Source organism: Agelaius tricolor, unplaced genomic scaffold, assembly GCF_023055355.1.
Source record: "Agelaius tricolor isolate 1412-34295 unplaced genomic scaffold, bAgeTri1.0.p SCAF_24, whole genome shotgun sequence".
Lineage (NCBI taxonomy): Eukaryota > Metazoa > Chordata > Aves > Passeriformes > Icteridae > Agelaius > Agelaius tricolor.
The window spans coordinates 3,087,512-3,113,145 of NW_027269284.1; positions in this window are offsets into that span (position 1 = coordinate 3,087,512).

Here is a 25,634-nt window from a genome sequence, read left to right on the forward strand (position 1 = left end):
AAATGGGATTCTGAATCGCAGTGGATATTACAAATCTGCTATCTCAACAGAGCACGTAAAAATAAATGAAATTGTAACATAATTGCTCTAGATTTTCTATTCTCTCAATTAATTTTGCTTTCATGTTCACTGACACTGGTGCCATGCTGTAGCATTGTGCTTTGAAATGTTCCTGCCCCACTCCAGGAGGTCTGCTTGGGGTGGTGTCTCTGGCACAGAAGTCAAAACTCTTCAAATTAATTGCTCCTTTTATCCCCTAATTAGAACCATGCTAATTTCCTTCAACATCATTATTCTATAAAAAGCCACTCTCAGCTCCACATTGTTGATGTGGGAGATGGAAATCAAAGGAGGACCAGTAGAGAGGATGCACCACAGGCAGCAAAGAGACTCTCACTACTCTGCATCATTTTCTAGCATGTAAAGCAACAAGATTTTCCTCATAATTCCACAAATTCTTGTGCAATTCCCATTTTCCTGGTGGGAGTCCAGACCAATACTTATTAAACCCCAGTAGTGGAAAGCTCTTCCTCAGCTGGCCTGTACCACTGGGTGCTGCAAGAAATTTCTGCCTAAAGAGAAATAAAATTATTTCTCTTCTTCATCCTATTCTAAGGATGCTTCATGGCTTTGAATGAAGGATATGAGATCGAGTCTTAAATTGTTAAATTCTGGTTCCTCATACATAAGAGTAGATTTTCATAGCTCAGCTTCATTTCTGGGGTGTCATTGTTAGCTTGGCCATGCAGGTGTTTTGCCAAATATGTTTAGTTTTCTCTGTTTGTTCTGAAATTGAAATGGTTATTGTAAAGAAAAGACCCACCTTCAAAGTTGGAATGGAAAAGGTCAAACATAAGGAGAATATTCAATTCAGGAAACAAAGATGCCTATTTAGAAATTAAGGACCAAACATGCTTTAAGGCAAATGACTTTTTGGGACAAAGTGCAATTTAGTCTTTACTTATTTTCATATTTCTTTATAGTTGCCATGAGAATATTTTAATAACCTCTGTAGAGTTTAAAATTATGCAGGTAATTGCTTAAAGTAATTTTAGTGCTATTAAAGATAACAAACCCCTTGTGTGAAATACTTTGCTAAGCAACGATCAGCAGAAAAGGGGTAAAGATATTTTTATTGCAAATTTGAGCTCTTTTTATAGGTGAGTTGAAGTGAGAATATAATTACATTATCTATAAAATAAAAGGTGTGCAGGTATTCAAACACCTACCATCTCAATCTTGGGTTGAGTCATGCAGAAAGCAGAGCAGAATTTTAAGCAGATCCCTTTCTCCCATTCAGCAGCCTGTGTGTGATCTCTGAATCCACCCCCAGTTTGCACTGATAATGTTTAAATTGCAACTTTATTCATCACAGCACATTCATAATACCTGAAACAGAATTCCTCCCAGATTACCTGGGAGAAACTCAGAGGAACAAGTGAGTATAAATCCTGCACACCCTGCTTTCATTTCTTTTCCTGACTTTCTTGATTATGATTTCTACAAAACCATTTCCTCCTTTTTGGCTCTACTTCATGAAAAATGTGTCAGAGCAGTTGGTCTAGAAGAAGTTTGAGACTTTGATAAAAACCAGTCCCACAAAAGCTGGAAAGCCCCAAGTGAGCCATAACAAAACTTGTTTCTCTGAGTTATTATGTCCTGCTAATGAGCTACAGGAATCCTCAGAACCTGAATAAACAAACAGAACTTGCATTTTTTGTCTCTTTAAGACTTGTTTAAGGGATGCAAGTGACACAAGCAAAGCATAATTTCACTCTTACCCAACTGACAGTCAGATAGGTTAGCCAGGAGCTGTTCTGCTGTTCCACAAGAAATCTCAGTTTAAACAGATCCTGGATCTTTTGGGGTGTTGGATTTAAAGCCTGATGGGAGCTGGAGGCTGTGGTTTTGTTCTCTTTGTTGTGTGTGTTCTTCAGCTCTTGGTCCTGCATCATGAGGGGACCTTCAGTGCTGACCTGCTCCAGGGAATATGTGAAACAAGCTGGGCAGCAGTTGCCAAAGTAGCTTGGAAAAGGAAAAGAAACATGAAAATATCAGTTTATCTAGAAAACAAACCAGATTTCTGTGACTGCCACAGCTCTGCTACCACCTGGGACGTGCTTTAGGTGAGTATTGGCCCAGCCACTCTACAATAACTTCTTGCCAAACTGAAAAGTCAAGGGAGGCTTCTTCCACCCTTTTTTATTATGAGCCATTTCTCTCTCCTAAAACAGACCAGAAGAGCATTTCAGAGCCTGCTGCTCACAGCAGGAATTTACTTCCTTTCCCTTCTTTTCCTTTACCTTCCCCCTATTTATTTTTTCACCTCTCTGAGCAATGTTTCAAGGTGGAAACAGCTATCTTCCACCTCATGAAAGGGGGAAAAAATTATTTCTTTCCCATTCTCCTCAATGAGCAAGATTGATTTTTTAGCCATTAGCTGCTGTGAGCTGCACGTTAATAATGAGCCTACAGTACAGGTAATAATGATGGATATTTTCCATGTGCACATATGGGTAGCCAAGCATTATTTCCTTCCATGGGCTCCCTGGAATGGCTCCTACCTCCAGGGACCTGCCATTTGGGACATACCCATGCCTTACTGTGCCATTCTTTCACTGGAGCTCCATGTATGGGGTGGCCTCAGTTCACAGAATTAATGCCTAATCACCACGATTTGGGGCATTTCCCTTCCTTTTCTTATTTATTTTTGACATAGGAGGAGTTGTATTATTGTAATTTTCCCTCCTGATCTTGTCTCATCAAATTTGAAAGGGTAAATTCCTTTTTGGTTGCTTTGGTTTGGTGTTTTGGGTGGGGTTTTTTGTTTGTTTTTTTTTTTTTGCTGTTTAATCCCTGAATATTTGCCACATGCAGGTGTTCCTGACTAGGGCAAGCAGCCCCTAGGAAAGTCACAGTGTCATTTGTATTAAGCAATAGGAAAAAAAAAATATAATTGAAATTTCTCAATATATTCCTTCACTCCTCTCTCCAGAAAAAAAAAAAATATCCACCCTGAAGAGGAACTGAATAATATCTGCAAGTAATGACTCAACAGTTCTTAATTTTACAGATTGGGATTTCTGTCAAAGTAAGGAGCCAGTGAAGAATTGCTGTGTGCTCTTCCTCCTCTCCTTCACATCTAAACCAGTAAATGTGTGCACTGGTGGATCAAGCTGAGCATCCTTCCAAGGCTCTGCTCAGTCTCATCTGAGAATTAATAATGCTGAGCTGCATTATCCTGGACTGTGGGGGGATAGAATGTAAGAAAATAGAGGTAGTGCAATGGGTTATCCCACCCCTGAAGAGTTGCAGCTGCACTCATTAGCAAAGATTAGGAACAGGCCTGCCCTTAACAGGGCACAGCTGTGGCCAATGAGGTTGAGTGCTATAAATGAGTGGGTTAGGGTGGGGTTGGAGTTTGTTGGCTGTGCTGTGAAGGAGGAGTCAGTGCTGTGGGGAGCTGCCCATGAGACATCCCCAGGAAGGTATGGAACTTTTGCAATTAGATGGTAACAGTGATTGGTGAGGGGTCTGACTGAACACTGGTGCACAGCTCCAAAAGCAGAGATGTTTCCAAAAGAACAGCCTCTCCCAGAGGGATTTCAATTCCTGGGGTGGGTTTTGGCACTACCCAAACACCAGTGCACCCACTGGAATGTACTTAAATATTCCTTGCTGTGAGATAGGATTAGGAGGAAGGCAAAGTGTCCTGTCACAAGTGTTTCCCAGGGAGAGATCTGAGGCAGAAATCTCCAGAAATAAGGCAAAGGACTTGTTAGATTTCATCCTGAGCAATGAAGCAACAACCTCAGTGACAAGGACTAAGAGGGATGTGCCTTTACCTCCTGTTCTTGGAGAAATTGAAAAGGCTTTTCAGCCCCCAAAAAGCTGTGTTTTAATAAAATATAAGTTAAAATAGTTAACTTTTCTAATAAGGAAAGCCTGAAGAGAGTAGATTGATCAGCATTGAAATGAATGAAGCAATGCAATGCTTCCTCCCTGGCCAGCTGGTCCCTGCTGGAGTGCTGAGGCTGCAGGCAGAGGACACAGCTCTGGCTGAGGTCTGGATAACTGGATGGATGAGGAAAACTGCTAGGTTTGACACAAGAAAGTGCTGAATGTATTCAGTAAGAACATAAGAAACCAATGAATCTGCAGATAGTGCTGTGAGGAGAGGCCAGGTTGGTTTGGTACCTGGATGGGAACACCAGGGACCTTTTGGGGATCCAAGTGTAGCAAGGCCAGCAGCAGCACCTGGGGAGCTAAATCAGCAATGCTGCCAAAAAATGAGATTGCAAATATCAGAAATAGCAAATAATCAGGTAGAATCCAGCAAGTTTCAGGATGGACATAGCAAAATTGTGACCACTGGGGGGGAAAAAAAAGTGAGTATGTGTGTGTGGGTTACTTGGGAAGGAGTGAGGGTGGAAAGGAGGAGAGTGGGGCACCCATTGTAGCCACGCCTTTCTTCCATAATCAGGAGGGCCATGGGGTGTCTGAGGGAACAGGGGTGGAGGAACATGGGGATGCTCCCACCTAACACCAACAGCCCTTCAAAACCCTTCAATGGGCAAGAGGAAACAACGATTGCTTTGCTTATCTTTGTCAGATGAAAATCTCTACAAAATTGAAATATTCTGACTGCTTTTATTTTTCCCCCTGTCTACCCATGCTCAGACTATCCAATCTCCTCTTCCCAAAAGGATAAATTTGGAACCTACTGCCGAAACCCAGTGGCAGTCTGGTTTTTAGAGTGGGGGTGATGGTGTTTGTGTGGCTGTAGCCACAAGAGGAAGACCCTGTGAAGGAAGTCAAGGCAGGAGCTGTGGATTTGGAGACCACCAGGATGTCCAATTCTGTACACCAGGCACACATTCTCATACCCCACCAATACAAGAGTCTCTGTCTTGCTAAATCATTTTCAGTAAGAGATTTCTGTTCTCCTGGCTCGTTTTGGAGTTTTCCTGGTTCAGTGTGGGATTTTCTTCACTGCAGGTACAATATTCTGATATTTCCCCCCCTTCTTTTGGCCCTGATGTGCTCCCTCCTTTCTAGTGACCAACACATCCCCAAGTAAAGCAAAACCAGCACACTTCCAGCTTTTGCCAGCTATAATTTACTTGACAAAGGAGCAGCTCCATGACCATTTTGAGGAGCCTCCTGACTCTGTGAGTTGACTTTGCCTAGGGGAAAATGCCAGTACAGGACAGAGCACCCATCCTATCCAAACAGGTCATACTTTCAAGTTCGTTTTCTGTGTGTGTGGCTTTTTGTGGTTTTATTTTTCCCTGTTACTTTAATTTTCAAATGAAAAAGAATAACCAAGTACTAAACAGTGGGTAATAACTCTCACTTTATATCCCCATCAAAGTGCTGGTAATTGTCCCCTCCTTCCTCTGAAAATTAGACACAGAAACAATAAGGTCTGGAGGTAAGATTGTAAGTACCAATTATTATTTTTTTCTATCCACAGGGAGATTTCAGCTTGGACCTGACAGCCGCCATTGAGTTATGTGCCACTTGAGCAGGCATCCTGGTGCCATTTGCAGGGACATGTGGCTTGATGAGGCTTTTATGAACAATTACACAATGGTGTAATTTACAGCTTGCAGCAGGACAGGCACAGCAGAGGGGCACAGCATGGAGAGGGGAAATCAGGAAAACACAGCACTGCCCAGGCAGCCTCCCCAAAAACCAGCAGCTGAGATGCTGGGCATGCAAACCACGTGAGATCCACTCTGAGCGCTGAGGAAGGCTCTCCTCACCTCAGAAGCTCATTCTAATGCTGAGAGCCCAATTAACACTGGCCACTTTACCTTTGGAAGGCAGAACTGGAGCATTTCTGAAACCACAGCAAGTTTATTGACATTTAAGTTCTTCAACTCACTCCCATTGAATCTTCCTACCAAAAGCCGTAATGATGATGGCTGTCATTATTATTATTATTACTTGTCATCACAGTAGCAGCATTTTGTGAGCAGCCAGGGGCTCAATTGCATTGCAAAGTTTAGCCCTAACTTGTATTGATCCAGTTCTTAACCAAAAGCCATTTCTGAGATTTTTAGGTTTTTACTTTGTATGGATCAAAGAGCTGTGGGCTGCACTATAGTCACCCCTCTGCAGGGAAGTTGTGAGGGGCTGTTTAAAACCTACAGCTCATGGATTGAGACATCTTCCAGAGCTTGTGCTGTCAGTCAAGCCAGAAACTCAATTTCTCTCAAGAAACTCCACCTGAAGAGCCCCTGAAGCCAGCAAGGGTCTCACAGTGCCTCCCACTGCACATCAGCCATGCACCAGATCCAGGCTCCAGGATATGAAGAAGAGGGAAAAACTCATCTGACCTGAAATCTGACTCAGCCATCTCCTCTCACCCACCAGGGCTCAGGTGACACAGCCACACCACAACTGTGGGGTCAAACTCCCTCTGCCAGGGGCTTGGGAAGCAAAGCTAATGCAAGTTCCAACCCCTGAGGCTTAAAAGAAAATGACCACAAAACAATATACTACTTCTGGACCACAACTCTCATTAGGCTCTCATGCATAGGCAGCTATCACTGATACTTGCTGTCTTTTTTAATTTATAAATGATCAGTTTTCTATGGTTTAAAAAAACAAATTAAAAGATGAGAGGTATGGTTTTGTCCAGAAAATCTCAGTAAGAAGAGGAAGCCAACAAGCAACTGCAGGTGGATACCAAGGGCAGGGAGATCTTTGTGGGCTCAGATGGGACTTGGACATGTCCCATGATTTATCAGCCTGATGGGTGTTTGTGGACACCATTCCCAGCTGCAGCATTTCCCTGTTCATTGCATACAGAAAATAGGTACACACCCAGCCCTCTGAACCCCTCTCCCTTCTCTGTCCCAAAGTGCTGCACGGTCATGTCTGCTTGTTTTGCGTTAAATTTCACATTTCTGTTTCGCAGGATTTAGTGGGAGCCTCTTCAGAAGAGGCTGAAGTGTTGTCTCCACATTGCTTGGTTTTACACATATCAATTTTAGCACTTTACTGAATTTCTATGATGTTCTCCTTTCACAAATGAGGAGAGTGACTCAGAGCTGTGAAATGCCTGAGGGTACCATGCAATACTACAAGATCTGAGTTTCTTTGTTTCTAGTCCCTTACTTAATAGTAGTTCACAAACAAGAGTTATGGAACACCCAGCACCAAAAAGGGATGTTGAGGCTGCCACCAATATATTCTTACTGTGTAGCCCTTTTTGCTGCAGGTGGGCCAATGCAAAGGGAATTCCCTCCAGCCTAGCTGCTTTGGAAGCTGTGGCATAAACTCTAAGTAGGTGATCACAAAAAATTAATTAAACCCCCTTGGCACGCACTGAAAAAATAATCAGTGTTCTTTTTGTAGCAGAGTTGACAGGTTTATAATAAGAAATGTTTCATTAAAGCAGTAAAGCTCATTGTCTGCAAATGTTGTAAAGTAAAATAAATGAGAATTAAAACTAAATCTTTATTAAGTTTTGATGGAGATTCTGTCCTTGAGCTGTAAATCCAGGGCATTCCTCTCCTAGAAAACCACTAGGAATGATGCATATGATGTACCACAGATGGAATATCTTCTCAGATAATGAAATCACTGGGAACTGTGGGTGAGAGAGCTGAACTTGTGCTACCTTTTCCCAAACTGCCAAGCTCAGGAGTCTGTGGATGACCTTTCATGTGAGGGGATGAAACCTGAGTTTCTCATGGCCAACAAAATAGACAGGTCCTTCCAAAATGAACTTTATTTGCTCAGGAAACCTGAGAGGAAGGCACAGCTACTACACAGAGCTGAAGCCAGCTGAGCTGTTCCACAAAATCCACCTGTCAGCCCTTTGGTAAGACCTCTCTTAACTCAAAGTGGGCACCTATGTATTTCCAGGCACAGGTAACAATATAGAAAAGCCATTTCAGAAAGAATTATTCTATATCTAGAAGAGGGTGAGGCTGAAATGGGAAATGTGGTGGAAAAACTGGTGAGAGGATGAGATGTGGATGAAAAATGATTCTTCTGAAATGAGGCTTCCCCTGCCTGGCAAAGAGAGCTGAGGGAACCAAATTCCTCTTGGGTGTAACAGGAGACAGAGAAAAGCACCCTGAAGCTGAAGGAAAACACTGACAAAAAGAAAAATTGCTGGAAAATTGGCCATTAATATATTTAAACTGGCAATTAGAAACAACTTCCACTCATCCCAGCGGGAGATTAAAGAAGAGAAGAAAAAAAAAACCTTAAAGACAGAGCTTCACCCTCTCTGAGAGGAGGGTATGAGGTGCTGGTTTTCATTACAGACAATTTGACACATGAGACCAATCCCAACCACATTCTGCTGTGTTCTCCAACTCTGCCAGTGCTGCCGGTGTAACAACTGAAAATTGAGGGCACTCAGCACTGGCCAGTCCCAGATTCGAGGGCAGCAGAGAACTCCAAGGCTCAAATTTGCTTTTCTCATTTGCTGAAAGTATTGGCTCGTCAGAATCTGAGAAAGCCAGCTGGGCAGGGCATCCCCTGGCCCTGTTCATTTCCTTCAGAAATAATTTCCCAGAAAACATATTTCCATTTTGCTGTGGAGTCCCAGGAAAGTCCTGGATTGCTGTTTCACTTTTCTCACCTGCCCATGCAAACAAATTTTAGCTGCTGATTGCTGGGGCTGCAGTGGCTCCCTTTGGAAGGATTACAACGACAGCAGAAGGGGCCAATGAAAACTGTGACAATTCCCTCTTCCCCCAGCTGATTTGGAGCAGCAAACGTTAATGCTAAAATGTACAAATGGCTCTGCATGCAATTTTAATATGATTATCATATGAGAAAAAGAAAGACCATCTGTGGAAGTAGGAGATCTTAATGGGAGATTTAATTGACTTCATTTATCTAAGGGGAGATACACGTGTTTCAGGACCTCCACACCAGTCAGGTTGACACCTTTGCTGTGCTAGAATTAATGGTTTGCTTGGTGGAGGGTGCAGTACACCTGAGGGATTGTAGCTGTCAAATCCCCCTCTGAACAGGGAAAAGCAAAGTTATAAATCACCTTTATCACCAAGATGATGATTAAGGACAGAAAGTAGCATTTTAGCACAAGAAATGGATGAATGACTTGCAAGACCCAAAGGCCTCAGACCATAAAACAAATAACTGTGATTAAGCAGATCAAAAGTCCTTAAATTATCCAGGGCCATAAGGACCAAATTAAAACCCCAAACCATTTAGGAAATGGGCTTCATAACATTTCTTGCTATGAGCATCTTGGCAGGAGTTCAGGAACCTCATTAGGAAATGGGAGAGACAAATCCACTTTATTAAGACAAAACGATCACGTTATTTTGCATTTGTATGTCAAGGAGAAAGCAGCAGGGAGAACCATGGTTCTAACAGAGCACAACCCATCCAGACACAGGTGGTTGCCCAGGAAAGGCTCCAGTGCTTGTACATCCCATCTTCCACATCCACCTTAACATCTTTTGACTTCCTTTTCCTTTTGACTTCCTTTCCATTGTCACTGCCAGCAGAAACTGGCAAGGGTTTTGTAATTAAACAGTGTTGCAAAATGCCATTTTGTTCACATTCAAGCTGTCTCTGTGTAAGAGGGATAGAGGTAATTCCTAAGGTCTTCTTTTTTTTCCGAAATTTTAAAATCAGCATTCAGATTTTCCAGAGGAAACCAGAAAGGTCAAGAACAGCTTGTCCATTGTCCTCATTCATACAAAAGGAGATGCAAGAAAGACCATCCTGTCTATCCTGTCTAGGGATGTCTCCCAGTGGGACATTTACTGTGATGCATCAATGAAGGAGAGAAAGCAGGTGATGGCAGTCCTTCCCAGCAGCCCTTAAAAAATCCTCTGTGCTCTTGCCTGCACTCCATTTAGTGTTTGTTATACAAGGATTTCCTTGGAAAAAAAAAAAAAAAAGCGAAAGTAAAACTCTTACATATATCTGTAAATACTAATGTGCAAATATAAGTGTATTATCTCAAAGAGCACAGCTGTTCTCTAGCAGCTTCCCTCCTCAGCACCAGTTACCAAGATTTTCCCTCTCTTAAGTCTCAAGAAAGGCAGAGAAATTTTGCAGTCACTGAGGACCTGTTTGGAGCTGTCCTTTGCCGAAGCACTGAGATGACAGGGTGAGATGTTCCTCACTGAGGCTGCTATGCTACAATTCATCCTGAGCCTTGAGAAGTGGAGAGGTGAAACAGCAGCACAAGGAGGCTCACACACCACTTTAATTCTTCAAATACTCTTGGAAAAGCAGGAGCAGCTTGGGAAAGCACAGGTTTGCTCTTCAGAGGCAGAGCAAGTCATCTCAGTGCTGGGAAGGAGGAGTTAAATACTCACAGTATTTAACCCAGATTACACCAGGCAGATGTTTGCTGAACCCCACAGGGCAGGACTTTGCAAAGCTACATTTACACTGGATTTTTTCATGTCCAGAGAAGGGAACAGAGGCAGGCTGATTCCTTGGCCCTCTGCAGGGTGGTCTGCTGAGAGCTGGCATCTTGTTTTTCCCTTCACAGACGGATTTTCAAGGGTCTGAAACACAAGTCTGATGAGGAGCTCGCAGGTTCTCTAGCTGGTCACAGTTAGATATGTTAGAAGATGTGTTAGAAAGTCTCTTTTCCCAGCCCAGCAGTTGAAGAAGGAGTCAGAGCTCTTCAGTTCTCGGTCTCAAGGTTGTTCATTGTTCCTTATCTATAAAATTCTTTCTCCTGTCCTGACAAGGTCCACTCAGCAGGACAGTCAGAGGCACTCTGCCCGCCTCAGAGGTGGTGTTATCTTTTTATACTAAAAACTACATGTGCAATATTTACAATTACTGCCCAATACCCATCACCTATGTTAGACAGTGAGCTTCTACTCTAAACCAATCTAAAAGTGCCAACACCACAGCAGAAGATGGAGGCCAAGAAGCAGAAGGAGAAAGGCTGGACACACCCAGATTCCTCCATCTTGCCCCCTGAACCCCCATTCTAAAAGCCCCAAAAATCTATTTTTCACCCAGTGATAAATTCACTATCATTCTACTTAAACTTTCGTGGCTTGTAATTCTTCATATAAAGGTTGGTAATTGTTTTTTCCAAGGGCTAAATCAAAGGCACAGGGGGGTCTTGGGCTCTGTGCCAAGGTCTCTGAGCCCCCTGGGCAGGGGCTCCAGTCCTCCAGGGCAGCCAGAGAAATTTCCTGGGTTCCAACAAGGAGCAGCTGAAGAAACTGGAGGAAAAGAGACTCAAAGTGAACCACATTTCTCTCTGCAAGTCCCTGACAGGAGGCTGTAGCCAGTGGGGGTCAGTTTGTGTTCCCAGGTGAGTGACAGAATAAGAGGAAATGGTCCCAAGTTGGTCCAGAGGAGGTTTAGATTGGATGTAAGAAAACTTTCCTCTACTGAAAGGGCTGTGAGGCACAGGAACAGGCTGCCCAGGGCAGTGATTGGAATCACCATCCCTGGAAGTGCTCAAAAGATGTTCAACTTTGGCATTTGGGGTCATGGTCTAGTGGTGAACACTGTGGTGCTGGGCTAATGTTAGAGGTCCTGTCCAGCTTTAATGATTCTGTGATCTTGTGTGAGCCCTGCAGCCCTGGTGGCCCAGGCTGAGTGACCCTGGTGACTCTGAGCGGGCTCCAAATGAAATTGTGTGAGAGGAGCACAGGGCACATTCCAGCCTCTGCCCAGTGGGAAGGGGACACACATGAGATGCAATCCTGCAAAACCTTTGCCTGGACACCTGGAAATCAAACTTCAAATCCAACAGCAGGCCTCGGTGCAGAGCAGAATTTTGAAGCATTTCACCACAGACAAGCCTCCTTCACCCAAATAAATATCACTTTTAAATAAATATAAATAAATATCACTTTTACATAAATATCAATAAATATCACTTTTAAATCATCTTTAAACAATGCAGCAGCCAAGGCTTGCACACTGCAGCCCTGCCACACAGGACTGCAGCAGAGAGGGGCTGTCCTGCTCTCACTTTAAATACTTCTTAGCAATCTGCTTTTCTGAAAAACGCTCCCGAATAGCTTCTGGTAGCCAGACAGAAGTTTTTCTGTGGAATACACTACCCTCTGCTGCTCACACGGCCTAATTACAATGCAGTACTGAAATTTCTGGGCTCTGTAGGGGAGAGCTGGTGTTTGGTGTTAATCCTGACATTAATCCTAAACTCACAAAGGGTGGGAGTTATTAATTGCTACAATCAAAAGGAAGTGGTGGCTTGTCTGCTCGTGATAAGTGGATTTATTTAGAAGGCATGTCTGGATTCTACCTGAACTTTCAAGGTTTTTCCTTAAATCTACACTGAAGCAGAATTTGTTCTGTGCAGAAATTAAGGCCAAAGACTTTCTGCAGCAGATTTTATTGGGAGGTTCATGGAGCCCCAAACATCAGTTCATACAAAATGTGTTTGCAAAGTGGATGATCTGTCAGTCCCAGTCCTTCTGATTCAGTAAAGGACATGAAGCTCATATCAACTACAAAAAACAGCTTTATTTCAGAAAATAATAAAGTGATGGTAATTTAAGGACAACTGGAAACTGGCAGTTTTGGATCACACCCTCATATATTCATTTGATTTAATTTGCCCACAGAGAGGTACAAAGATTCTTTTATCCCAGGTCCCTTCCTTCTTTTCCTCGGTGCCTGGCACAGGCTGGAAGCTCTGCTGCCTGCACCCTCACACGAGGGTGAGCCAAAGAAAAGAGAAATGGGGGATCACTGCTCCTTCCCAGAGAAAAGGAGAGCTCACTCTCACATCTCCTCTGTGCTGGGACCTGCAGAGCCTTCCACATCAGCTCCTCTCACCTGCAAACAACCCAGGTCAGAGCAGCTGCATGTGAATGGATGTTTCTGTGGTTAATTTCTGGATCTTTCTGAAGTTAATGCTGCAATTGCTTCTCCATTTTTGCTGCCTGAACCAAATGGCACCAAACTCTCCTGCTTTTCAAGAGTCACCCACAGGCTTTTGACAGGGATGGGAGGAGTGAAAAATAAACACCAGGCTCAGCTTAGTCTACCTGCAAGGCTTGGGCTGACAATACAGAGCATGAGATCAATGGATCAAGGTCTTTTGACTGCTAAGTGCCTCTGCAGTCATTGCTCCCAACTACTCTGGGATGGATCATGCACAGAGACCAAGGCAACTTGCTGGTTCAGTGCCTTGAACAGCTCTTTAGGAGATGTTTCTGCTTTTCAGACCCCTAGAATCTCAATGAATGTCCTTCTTATTGCTTTACCTCCTACCACAGACCCGGTGGTAGGAATCTATTCCCAGTGAAGCATTTTACTGGCATCTCTTTGCTGGAAGGAGAAAGATAACTCTGGGTGGACTGAAGAGCCATGCCCTAAGGTGAGATACATGCACCTCTCCTCTAATGATGCTCAAAGAAGCCCAGATTCTGCAGAAGGAGCTGAAGGAGAGGGATTTCCAGCACAACTCACTGTTGCAGCCACCCTCAGACCCATTTCTGAAGATCTGCAGTGCCATGAGATTAACTCAAAGCTCTGGGCAGAGTCCCCTTGAAGGCTAATGAGCTTTAAATGCACAGGCAGTGGAAATTTATTCTGCCTGCAAAGCCAGGTGCATGCATAATTCTTTGTTGATTCAGGACCCTGTTGACAAGAATAAAAGCAACTGAACCCATACACTTTGTGTGACCCTGCTCAGAAGAACTTGTGAGGATTTTTCTTCTACATGTCTTGAATTGGCTGTAATCAACTTTCATTCCATGCACCTGTTTCATCCTGATTCCTGCAGAACAGCCCAACACCTTGCATATAACAATGGGAACAGAAAATAACTGTAAAGGCCCTGGTGAGCTGAGTGTCTGGTATTTATTACTTGTGGGAATTGATTTCTTCTTAGTTCAATATTGACCATTTTAGGAGGATTTTGTTTGTTGCAAGAGGTAGGAAAAATTGCAGGTAGGTGTGCCACTGGTTCTAGTGCCATTCTTCTACATAACTATCTCTTTGTCTCACAAGATACCATTGTCTCACAAGATACCTTTTTTTTTTTTTTTGCATTGCCTAATGCATGCAAAAAAAGCAGGCAAAAATATTTCTTTTAACTGAGTGAGCAGGAAGAAGATGATCTGACCCCTCAGCCCTCACATGAGATATTTGCCATGACAAGGATCAAAATCATTCAGCCTGCAACTGAAATGGCTCACGAAAAGTCTTAAAATGCAAACAGACATGATGCAAAGTCAGGCTCTCTTGTGGATTGGACCCTCAGGCAGTGTAATTCCATGTGGATTTGCCCAGGAATACTCAAAGCCCTCACACTGCCTTGTTTCTCCTGTTCTGGGGACTAGGAAAGAGTTCTCATCTCTAACTGGACACTTCTTGTGCCTCTTGGGTATCATTCCTACTCAATTTTTGATTTAAAATTTAATGGCAAGACATATACAAACAGCCAGCAAGCTTTGCCTCCTTAGGAAGTCAGGCTAAATATTCAATTAACAAACCAAACAGCGTCTAACTTTACCTTGAAACTTCAGTAACTTATTAGCTTTGCCTTTGCAGGTGCTGAAGACAATTAAATTCCCAGCACTGAAGCCCTAGTCAGAATCTGAAAAGCAGCCAAGCTCCTAAGGCTGGGGCACTGGAAATAATCTGTTTCCCTGCCAAAACCAGAAGAAAGTTAGCAGCAACCAATTTAAGTTTCAAGGCAAGCTGCTTTCGTGTGTGCTGTTCATTTATTTGTCTTTGCTAGATAGGTTTTTGCTTCCCCTCAGTCCTTAGTTTGTACAAGGCTGCCAAGGAGGAGAATGATGTGGTGTGGGGAGGAATTGGAAGGAGTCTCAGACAGCATAAAAGTGTTTGCTTTAGAGGCAGAGACAGAGAGGCTGAATCAGGTCCACGCTGCCAGATTACAGCAGTCAAACACACACTAAGATAACACCACAAAAAAGTCATCAACCACCTAATCCAGGGGCAAACCACATAAACCAGGCTGCTCAGGCTCCCTGCTGATGCTCTATGGGTTGTGCCTTGTGGTTACACTGGCTGAGAAGAAATTCAGATTTTACTGTGCCAGCTCTGCCACCCTCGGCCGTCTGAACCTCAGGTTCACGTGCTTGAAAATCCATCTGTAAGGGGAAAAACAAAATGCCAGCTCTCAGCAGACCACCCTGCAAAGGGCCAAGGAATCAGCCTGCCATAATAATTGCCCTTCTAATAACCTCCTGTTTAAGGAAAAACTCAGGCTGTTACAGCCATTTACCCTGGTGAGAATCCTGGAAGGTTGAAATCCCTTCCCACTCCCCATGAAACCCTTTAGCTCAGTCCCACAGTGGGATTACTCAAGCCCTTCTGCAAGTCCCCATAATTCAGGAGCTGCTGCTTCTCCTGGCATGTGGGCTGTGACCCACTGCTGTCTGATTCTGCTCCTCACCCATCTGTGCATGAGCCACTTCAGCAAAGCTCTTTGGAACAAAGTCCATGTTAGAGTGATTAAAAGGTAAACCATTGGTCATTTACTGAAGATTCTGACTTCGGCTCCCAGAATATTTTTGAGTTTTTGACTAATGGCTGAATTTCAGTTGGAGGATTAATTCCAGAGATATATGTCCACAAATTTCTCCCTTCCTTCCACCAGAGGTTTTGAATCCTCACAGATCTTAACAGAGGTGATAATTTCCTTCTTGTCATAGTAGAAGACATCTCAAGGCTAAGATATGAGAGCTGTCCAGAAAGTTAGAAGGAAAAAGGTTGGAAACATCCAGGGAAGACCCAGGCAGCTCAAGGCCAAGAAGTCTCTGCACAAAGGGTGAGGACACTGATCCCTTCTCCATGGTGACAGTGACAGGAGCCAGGGAATGGCCTGGAGCTGTGTCAGGGGAGGTTTGTGTGGGATATCAGGAAAAGGTTCTGCCCCCAGAGGGTGGCTGGGCACTGAGCAGGCTCCCCAGGGCAGTGGTCACAGCACCAGCCTGGCAGAGCTCAGGGGGTGTCTGGACAATGCTCTGGGGCACAGGGGGTGACTCCTGGGGATGGGGCTGTGAGCAGAGGGCTCAGGTGCACCAGCTCACAGCCACCTCTGGTGGTGTCAGGAGCTCCACAGGTCTCTGTTCCCCTGTCAGGGGGTGGGAGGTACAGACATAAATAGCAACATCTGGAGACATCTGCTTTAGGACACAGAGCTCCCTTGTTGGGCACACACTCTGTCAGCAGGCCAAGAACTGTTTGCTGACCATCTTCTGCAGATCAGTTTCTATCCATGGAAATTTGCCACCTATGTTTGGTTTTGGGTTTTTGGGAGATGTTTTGTTGGGGTTTTCTTTTCCCACACATAATTCTAGCTGGGATGGTGTTTTTTAAATATTCACCATTACTTCCAGCTGTGCAATCAGTGATCATGTCATGATGCTTCAATATTAGCATATGCCTATGTAACATTTCTAATTAATATTGAATGTTTGGGTGTTGTTTATTTACAGAGCTCAGGAGCATGATGACAGAACCATTTAACCACAGAACAACCAGGCAGCAAGAATATTCTTCATAATTAAAAGCCTTTTCCCCATCCAAACACCTGTTTCTTATCCTTTAATTTGTATCTGCATGCCAAACACTGTCATGCTGAAATTCAGAAGTACAGCACTAAACAACCACTGGTCCTGTGGAATCAGCTCCCTGTCTCAAAGGTCACCTTGGAGAAATAAAGGAATAAAGATCGTGTGTCACGGAAGGAGAGGCAGGTGGTGATCTGCAAGATCTGGAGGCAGGGAAAGGCCACTGCAGTGAGAGTTAAAGGTTCCACAGAGTGGATTTTCACACTCTGTTAAGACCCCTTTAGAACACAAATATGGGGATTTTTGAAGGAATTTTGAATGAGTTAGAGACTTCTGAGTTTTTAGATTATTTTCTTATCTTCTACATAGGCAGGAAGGGTGAGTGTGGCTCACATCTTTACCCCATGGTTCAGAAGGTCACAAGACCCCTAGTTATGAGACCTTTTAAGGATTTATTGACCAACAAAACACTGCCAACAAGGATATTTATGTTTTTTTACTCAATCCTTAAATATTTCATCCTATGGACTCATGCTACAGTGTAAGCTTTCTTAGCCAATCATGTTATGACACACAAACCTAAAATCCTGCATTCTAAACTCTTTGTTTACCTTTTTAACTACTTTTATTTTTTCTATATCTTAAACACTAAAACTCTAATCTAAACTATTTAAATATAAAGTTAAATAAGCTTTCCTTTATTTAACTTAAAGTGTCTCTGCTTTAAACTATAAATCCACATTCTCACTTCTAGCACCTAAGTTTGGAAGCCTTTTCCAAGGTCTCGGATCAAATCCCGTGTTTAATTCTAAGTTTTGGCTTACAGGCCCCAAGTTCTGAGGGTTCCTTGCTGGTTCCTTCTGAGAATTCCTTGTTGGAGAGCAAGGTGCAGCTTTCCAAGACCCCAAGGACAGCCAGCAGCTCACAGATCTTGACTCGGGTTCTGATGCTTTGCACAGCTCCAGCCAAGGTGCATTTGGGAGAAAAACTTTCCCTTGCTGCAGTACTGACTGCAACATCCTTATCCACACCTCCTGGCACTCCTTCATCCCTCACTGCATGGCACAGCTCCAGGGACAACTTCAGAAGGTGATTTAAACTTCAAGGGACTTGCCAAAATCGTGCCCACAGGGAACAGGGTTGGTGATGCCCCAAAATACTGCTTGAGCTGCAGCTGTGAGGTTACAGCTTTGCCTTTTCAGGTGCTGAAGATAATTAAATTCCCAAAAATGTACTGCTTGAGCTGTAGCTGTGAGGTTATTACAGCTTCAATGGGGACAAAGCTTTAGACACTGACTTCATAGACCCATATGCATACTAGTTCCAGACTTTCTGTGCATTAAGTTAGGCCATGAAAGTATTTAGAACTCAAAGCAGAATCAGCACAGCCACTGAAAAGTACTTGAGCATTGATAATTAGCAGGGAATTTGCAAATTCTCTTGTAGCTGAAGTCTTGGGTAAGTCTATGGGACCTGTCTGGAATTTTCCATGTACATTTAGAAGATATATTATTGAGTATATTTTATATATATATATATATATATATATATATATATATATGTGTATATATATATATATATGTATATATATAATATTTAAATATATTTATCATATATAAATTATATATAATGTATATTATATATTCTATTTTATATATATTGAATATATGTATTCATATATATAAATTCTATATATATTATGTATCTATTTATAGATTATATGTATAATATATATTAGATATATTTTTATATAGAGAGAAAATATATCTATTGAAAATATATATATTATATAGATGTGTATATATATTGAATATATATATTATTGTATACCCTTTCATCCAACAGCTTTTGCCACCACTCTTCACTGTGGCCAGCAGCTACCACAGGAACTACACTGCTCTAGTTCACATTCTGAGATCCATATTTCTGCCATGCTGGAATCAGAGTTATTATAAACACAGTGGGACTCCTCAGGGTGTAAAGGCTGTTTCTAACTCCTGTTTGCAAGATGAAGAGGCAAGGCTGAGCAAGTAGAACTAAGGTGCAAAGATCAAGTCATACACATTTCTCCCTGCACAGATTGGTACTGGAAATGAGGCGTGTCCAGATAACAGAGCACCAATCTAGTAGAGCCAGTAAAGAAAAAAAAGCTGAGTTTGATTTTAGACATCACTGTGTGGATTTCTCTACTCAGCTTGGCCGTGTGACATAAAAGCACCTTGAAGTGACAGGGGTAACAGCATTTCTGCCAGGGGAAGCTGCTGTTTGTGAATTTTTTTATTTTTTTTTCCCTGACTCCTTCAGATTTTACATTTTTCAGAGCCTAGAAACAGCTGAAGTGCTGTCGTTAGCAGTGAGCAGCCAAAGAAAAGGAAGGAGAAAAAAATTGAGCCATTCTTCTAACCATATGTCTGTTCCCCAGGTCTGTCTAGAGAGTGCAATTACCAATAGATAATCACTCAATTTAGAAATGTTAGACCCTGTAGGCAGCTTTCATGACTGAACACAAGGGATGTGCAGTATTAAATAGTTACTCTGCCTCAAGAGATAATTCTCAGTAACACTTAGTGGGTCAGAAATCATGGCTGCAATCGAATTCAGGTTTTACATCTTGGTCCAATAAAAATATATCAGGTGCAGTTTAGAAGTGGAAAAAGAAACTTGCATGCAAGCAGACATAAACCAGGAATTTTCTCTTCACATTTTCCTGCCCATCTTTTTTTATGTTTGCATTGCATTACAGAAACGGGAGGCTTTTGCCTCTTTGCCATGTTGAATTTATTGCAAGGTAGGTCCTTCTCACAGCTCAGTAAGCAGTGGGGAAGGGGAAAGGAGTCCAACCTTCCCCCTTGGAAGCTTTCCCTATCCAGGAATGTGTCCTCCTTCTTCCCAGGTACCTCATCCCTGATGATGCCTTCAGTTTTAGTTTTTATATTTTTCAGATCCTGCACTGCATTAGTGTGTAACTCTGAACTTCATAACAAGTGTTAGCAAGTTCTCTTCACAGTTTGGTCAGACAAAACAATCCTTTTCCAGATGGAAACCAAGGTCACCATCTCAGCCTCAGGCCCAAAAAGCATAAACAAAAGTGAATTGGGGGGAGCAAACTGAGGGGATGTGACTCCATTACCTGAAGCTGTAATTGGACAATTAACCCCTATGTAAATAGACCAAACTTATATTTGTCTGAAAAACTCATGACTGTGATCCATCCTGGGTGTAGCCTCTTCCAGGCTCCTGCACTGCCCAAGGTGTATCCTTTGAAGGCCTTTCAACAAATTCCTGCTTTATTTTCTAGCCCTGTCCAGCCTCTGTTCTAGGCAGCCTCTCCAAGGCATCACTGCCCCTTGGATGGAGCTGCTGCAGCTGGAATGGAGCTGCAGGGACACTGCTGGGAAGCCCTGGCAGCAGATGCAGAAGGGAGGCAAGGCCAAGGCTGGCCCTGTAGCTGAGCCCAGACAGCTCATGGCACAGATGACTTTCCTGTTGAGACCTTCTGGCAAGGGAGGTTCCAGTTCCCAGTCTGCTGAGACAGAGCAGAGCATGACCAGGAGCAAATAAGCTCTTGGTTAAGCTGTGTCAAGGGAAATTTAGGTTGGATATTAGGAAAAAGGTTTTTACAGAAAGGGTGATAAAGTGAAGCAGTCCAGCTGGAGAAGGATTGTCCTTCTGGGCTGTCCCTGCTGGCCATCCAGCACTGCTAGCAGTATGGGGGCACTGTCCTGGTCTCCATGGGTCAGGACAGCACCTGAGGCAAATGCTCTGTGCTGTGACAGCTGTGTGACCTTGTGGCAGGACATGGCTTGGCTTATGGCTACAGTCAGCAGAAATCAGAGAGCTCTCTCCAGCTGTGGGGAATCCAGTTTTATTGGGTGCCAGGGGAACCAACAACCAAAGAGGACAAGGGAGGGGTTGCAACAGCTTATAAGGAGGGAGGGACACAGGGGAGGAGGGAGTCCTTGGACGAATAGGGTTTCAGAGGGGAGTGGGATACAAAAGATTGACTTAGGGAAAACCCCAATGGGGATAACTTGAGGGTGGGGCCCCGGCCCCTGAGCCAATCACTCGACGCTCTAGCTGGAAGTTTCTAGAGAGTTCTAGAGAGAAGGGTGGGAGCGTGGAGTGACGGACAGGGCACTGGGGAGGGATTTGAGAAAGGGTACATTAATCTCCAAGGCAACTGGGGAGGAGTTGGGATAACTGGCAGCATAAAGGAGGGAAGGGAGAACCAGGGCAGAACCATTGCATGATAGGGGGAACAGAACAGTCCAACTTATACAGACACAACACAACAATAAAGTTCTGGAATGGCTGCCTGGGGAGGTGGTAAAGTCACCATCCCTGGATGTGGTTAAAAAAAGCCTGGATGTGGCACTGGGTGCCAGGGTTTAGTTGAGGTGTTGGGGCTGGGTTGGACTTGATGATCTTGAAGGTCTCTTCCAACCTGGTCATTCTGTGAATTGAAATCTTTTCTTTCTTGTCCTTTGTATCACAGGGCCAGCCCCAACACTGGGTGAGGTGCTGAGCCTCTGTAGCTGCATTTCTTGTCACAGAGAAAAGCGAGGCACAACTTCCCAAGAATATTTCTGGGATTCACATTCTCTGAACCTCAGAGAAAGAAAAAAACAATTCTTACCTCATTTGCTGCTCCTGTGTTGTTCACAAGTGGAATGCATTGTGGAAGATTGTTTATCTGAAGGGAATTGGTCATTGGATTCTGCTGTGAGTGTTTTGATTCACTGGCCAATTGAATCCAGGTGTGTGTGTTGGGACTGCTGGGTGACAGTCACGAGATTCTGGGCAGTGGAGTTGAGTTGAGTGCTTGGCAGATTCAATTTGATGTAATGTAACATAGTGTAATATAATATTGAACAGTATAATAAAGTAATTAATTAGCCTTCTGATAAGATGGAGTCCTCTTCATCATTCCTCCCAGACATCGGGCAAAAATATCACTGATAAGCCTTGGCCACTGCAAGGAGACCTTGCCATCAGTTTATATCTTCAAGCCCCACTCAATACCAGCTCAGTAACCCTCTCCAGGTAAGAGCCAGCAGGATGGATTTTTGCAAAGTGCTGAAAGGCACTTCTGCAAAACAATTTAATCTCCTGAGACAGAAAGACACATAAGTGCAAGGAAGAGCAGTTTGCCTTGCCCCCATCCAGGCAGCTTCATTTGTGTTCTGGATAGATCTGTGACAGTGCTCCTGACTAATGCACAAAGCACTCAGTGCCCAGAGAGGGAGTTTTCGAGTTTTGAAGCATTAAAAACCCCCCAAGTGGCAGCTTTAGCAGGTGACACTGCCACCCCAGAGCCATCATTATTGCTGCTTCTGAGAAGGGAAGTGGGCTGGCTACAAGCAGCAAAAAGAGAGCAAGGGCCTGCTCCCCAAAACCATAAAAAACAATCCCCCCTCAGTCTCCCACCATAGCCCTCTGAAATTCAGGTGAAAGCCCCTAGGCTCAGAAAGCACAGTTGGGTAAATTTTGGGAATACCAAGGGCCTTTGCTGGGATAATCCCACTTTGATTTTACAGACATCCAACTTGTTTTGGCCCAGACAAATCCCACTGAAGTGCTCCCACTGGTGTGCTGAGAGCTGTACAGTTTGAGCAGCATCTCACAGCCCCACAGTGCTCTCAGTGCTCCTGAAGCACCAGCACTGCTCCTTGGTGTGTCAGGGGATTACACACACATTGCTCCTGCTCTGTGCCCTCTATCTCCTTCCAAAAGCAAAGCAGAGGCTAAATTTCAACTCTGATGTGATAAAATACATCTAAAGGTTGGTGAGTTTCCTGCTGGAAGGGCTTTCCTTTGAGGAGTTTCATCAGGAGTTACAGGAGAAGCAAGCTCAGGTGATCAGTATGGATAGAGATGCACAAATTACTTACCTTCAACAAATGTTATTTGGGCTCCTCTTGATTAAGCAGAAGGGTAAAAAGCCTTGAGATGGATTCATTGGTTAAGCTGGGACTAAGTTTTTATCTCAGAAACTGTTTGACATCTACAATTCTTAGTCTGTTCACAAGACAACCACTTTCAGCTTGACATAGTTAGAAATCAATGAGCAAGGTTAAAAATGATGCTGTAACTCAAGGTTTTTGTGCCACAAATGCAACTGTGGTTATGCTAAATCAGTGGGATATGGGAGCCCAGATTTACTGCTGAGTGGCAGCACGAGCACTTAATTCATGGGTATTGCTCTGGCTGGTTTAGAGGTAAAAGGGTTGTTAAGAACAACACTCTGGAGCAGGTCCCCATGGCTGTCATTCATCTTCCACCCAGCCTGCCAGGCTTCTGAGTGGGTTGAAAGAGACTTTGATTTCAGCAATAAAAACAGGTAGCTCGAATTCTGCTTACTTTGTTGCTGTGTAAGCACAGCTCCCCTGAAATGATTTTGTGTGTTTCAAAGCTATCAGCTTGGCAAACATATCTTTAACTTCATGAATGAAGTGGAACTGACTGGCTTCTTTAAAAAAACAGCACTCACTTTATTTCTTAACCTTTTATTGCTGTTTGAACAAAATTGATTCGTAATAACTAACATTAATATACATGCAACCAGTTTTGAAGCACTTTATATCTACAGCTGCCCTGCCTTTGGTTCCTGGGTAAAAATACCTCCCACAGGTCCCTATGAATTTGGAACCCATCCATCATTTGTGCAACTGGGTTAAGAAACGTGAGGAAAAGCAGGAAGTCAGACACCATGGGAGCTCATCAACATCATGTGCCTTGAATGTGGTTTAAAGTATGATAAAAAATCCACCTCAAAGGGAGATCATTTTGATAAATTGTTTCAATTTTTTTTTTTTTTTTTTACTCAAACCTAAGTTGAAATGACTCATTTGAGTTACACTGGGAAAAATAACTCTCTTTTCACAACTGCCATCACTGTGCCCTTTGGAAGGGAGATTTTCTAGTTTGCTTATGCAGAGGTTTGTATGCACCTGGATGTTAAAAGAGGAAAATGTTCATGCTTATCTGATGTTTTCCATTAAAATCTTGTCTTGGGGTTTTGTGGAGGCCTTGCCATGTTGATTCTTCCAGAATGGCTGAGAAAATTCCTCTCTGAAATTCACTTCATATGAAAGATTACATGGCTCCACTGCTATGTGATGTGAGGGTGACTGGATTATGCTTGGGGTTTTTCTGCTGGAAAACAGGTTTTTGTCAAAAGAAATTTACATTCTGCAATGAAATCTTTTTTGGCTGTCACCTTTAAATTCTTTCCCAGCAGGAAAATTTCAAATAAAGCAAATATTTTAATCTACTTTGCTTTTCAAAAGAACAGATTGCAGAGTGAAAGCAGAAGTGGAATGGAAACCAACTCTTTTAACATAAAAGTACAGGTACATGTTCTTTGACTTTATTTTCCTCAGAGGGGTAGAAAATAAATAGATGTATAATAAAATGAATTAAAGCAACATCAGTAGGGTTCCTGACATGTTTCTTAAAAGAAAAATGAAATATTGTTGTGTGTAGAGCTGCATTTATAGATTTTTCTTCCTTTTTTTTATGTTATGGTCATTTATTTGGAGACTGAGGTGGGTTATTTCTATGGTTATGGCTTCTTAGGATTATGGTTCCCCATAAGATGGTACTGCTTCATCATACAGGGCTCTGAATTATTTCAATAGGTTTGATATAACTTTGAATTTCACAGGAAGGGGCTGGGAAAGTGGGAATAGAAAACTTCAGTTGACTTTTTTTTTTCCCCCTTTCAGCCCTCAGCTCCTGCTCACACATGTTTATAGCCACTTCCAAGGATGATAACTTCTTTGAAAGGGTTGCAATTTGAGCATTTTTATGCACCCCAGGTGTATTGCATCTATATAACTCTTATTACCATATAACTCTTTCTAACTGTAAAGCTCCTTCAGGGAACATAATGCTGTTTGCATTAACTCAGGAGCTCAGAGCCAGTCAGGAGGACCTGGGGCGCCTCGTGCAGGGCACTGCACATGTCCACATCCTTTATTCCAGGATGAAACAGGCCCACGAGCCCTTTTTACCCCTCATAATGGCCAAATAGATTATAAAAACATTTCTCTGCAGGAGTGGCTCTGGAGATAAGAAACATTCATCAGGATTCATCAGGGGGGAATTTAATTTCACCCAGCGCCATCTCTGACTTTGCTGCTGTGCACCTGGTGCCTTCCCACACTCAGCTTGGAGGGGAATAAAGCAACAAAATTCCTGGCAATGGAAAAACCAATAGCAGGAGGCAAGGGACTGAAATCTCCTTGTGCAGATGAATATTTACAGCTGCCACATGAACATCTATTTTCTTGGATTACACCAGAAGATGTGGTAACAACGCTGGAGGAAATTGCTTTATGAATTTAGTACTCATATAGTTCCTGTAGTGATTTCATTCATCTAGGTTTGGTGGCATTTTATGTGGGTAGTGAGCTCTGCTCTATCACTATTCTTATTACAGCTAATCATCATCATTGTTATTGTAATTAATTGCCAATTTCCTCCTAAAACATCTTCTGTGAAAATAACTGAGGAAAGATACAATAACAATAGAACTATAGAGGCTTTTAGGAATTGCTTAAAAGTGGTCAAACTGTCTAAAATCTCATGCTAAGGACTTCTACAGCTAAAATATGTCTCTGACATCCTTAATGGCTTTCTGCTCAGTACCAAAGGGATGAGATTGCACTCAAATTAGGAATTTGTGTCCTTCTTCAAAAGGGCACACAGCAAGAGAGCCCGTCTCAAGTGCCTTGAAAGCCTCTCAAAGCTGTCCTGGTAGGGGAGAGAGGACTTGGCTGTGATGAAACAGAAGCTGATTTTGTGAGATTTTGGTGGGTCTATCCACCTACCTGACTGCCAAAGGCGAAGCAAAATGCAGACCCCTCCATCTGGGGTCCAAAAGATGAAGAGACACAAAGGCACAATTTAATGACCCAGATTGGTACCTTGGGCTACCAGGGACATGAGAGAACCTCCTGCAGTGGGCACAAACCACACAGCACCTATGGAACTCCGTGTCCTTCTGTCTAATTTGGGCATTTGGGACACCTCAGGCAGCACCTGCTCCCTCCTGTAAAGTCTCTGAACCCTCCAGGGAGTTTTCTCTGATCAGTGTCTCCTCAATCCATGCCACAGCCAGAGCCA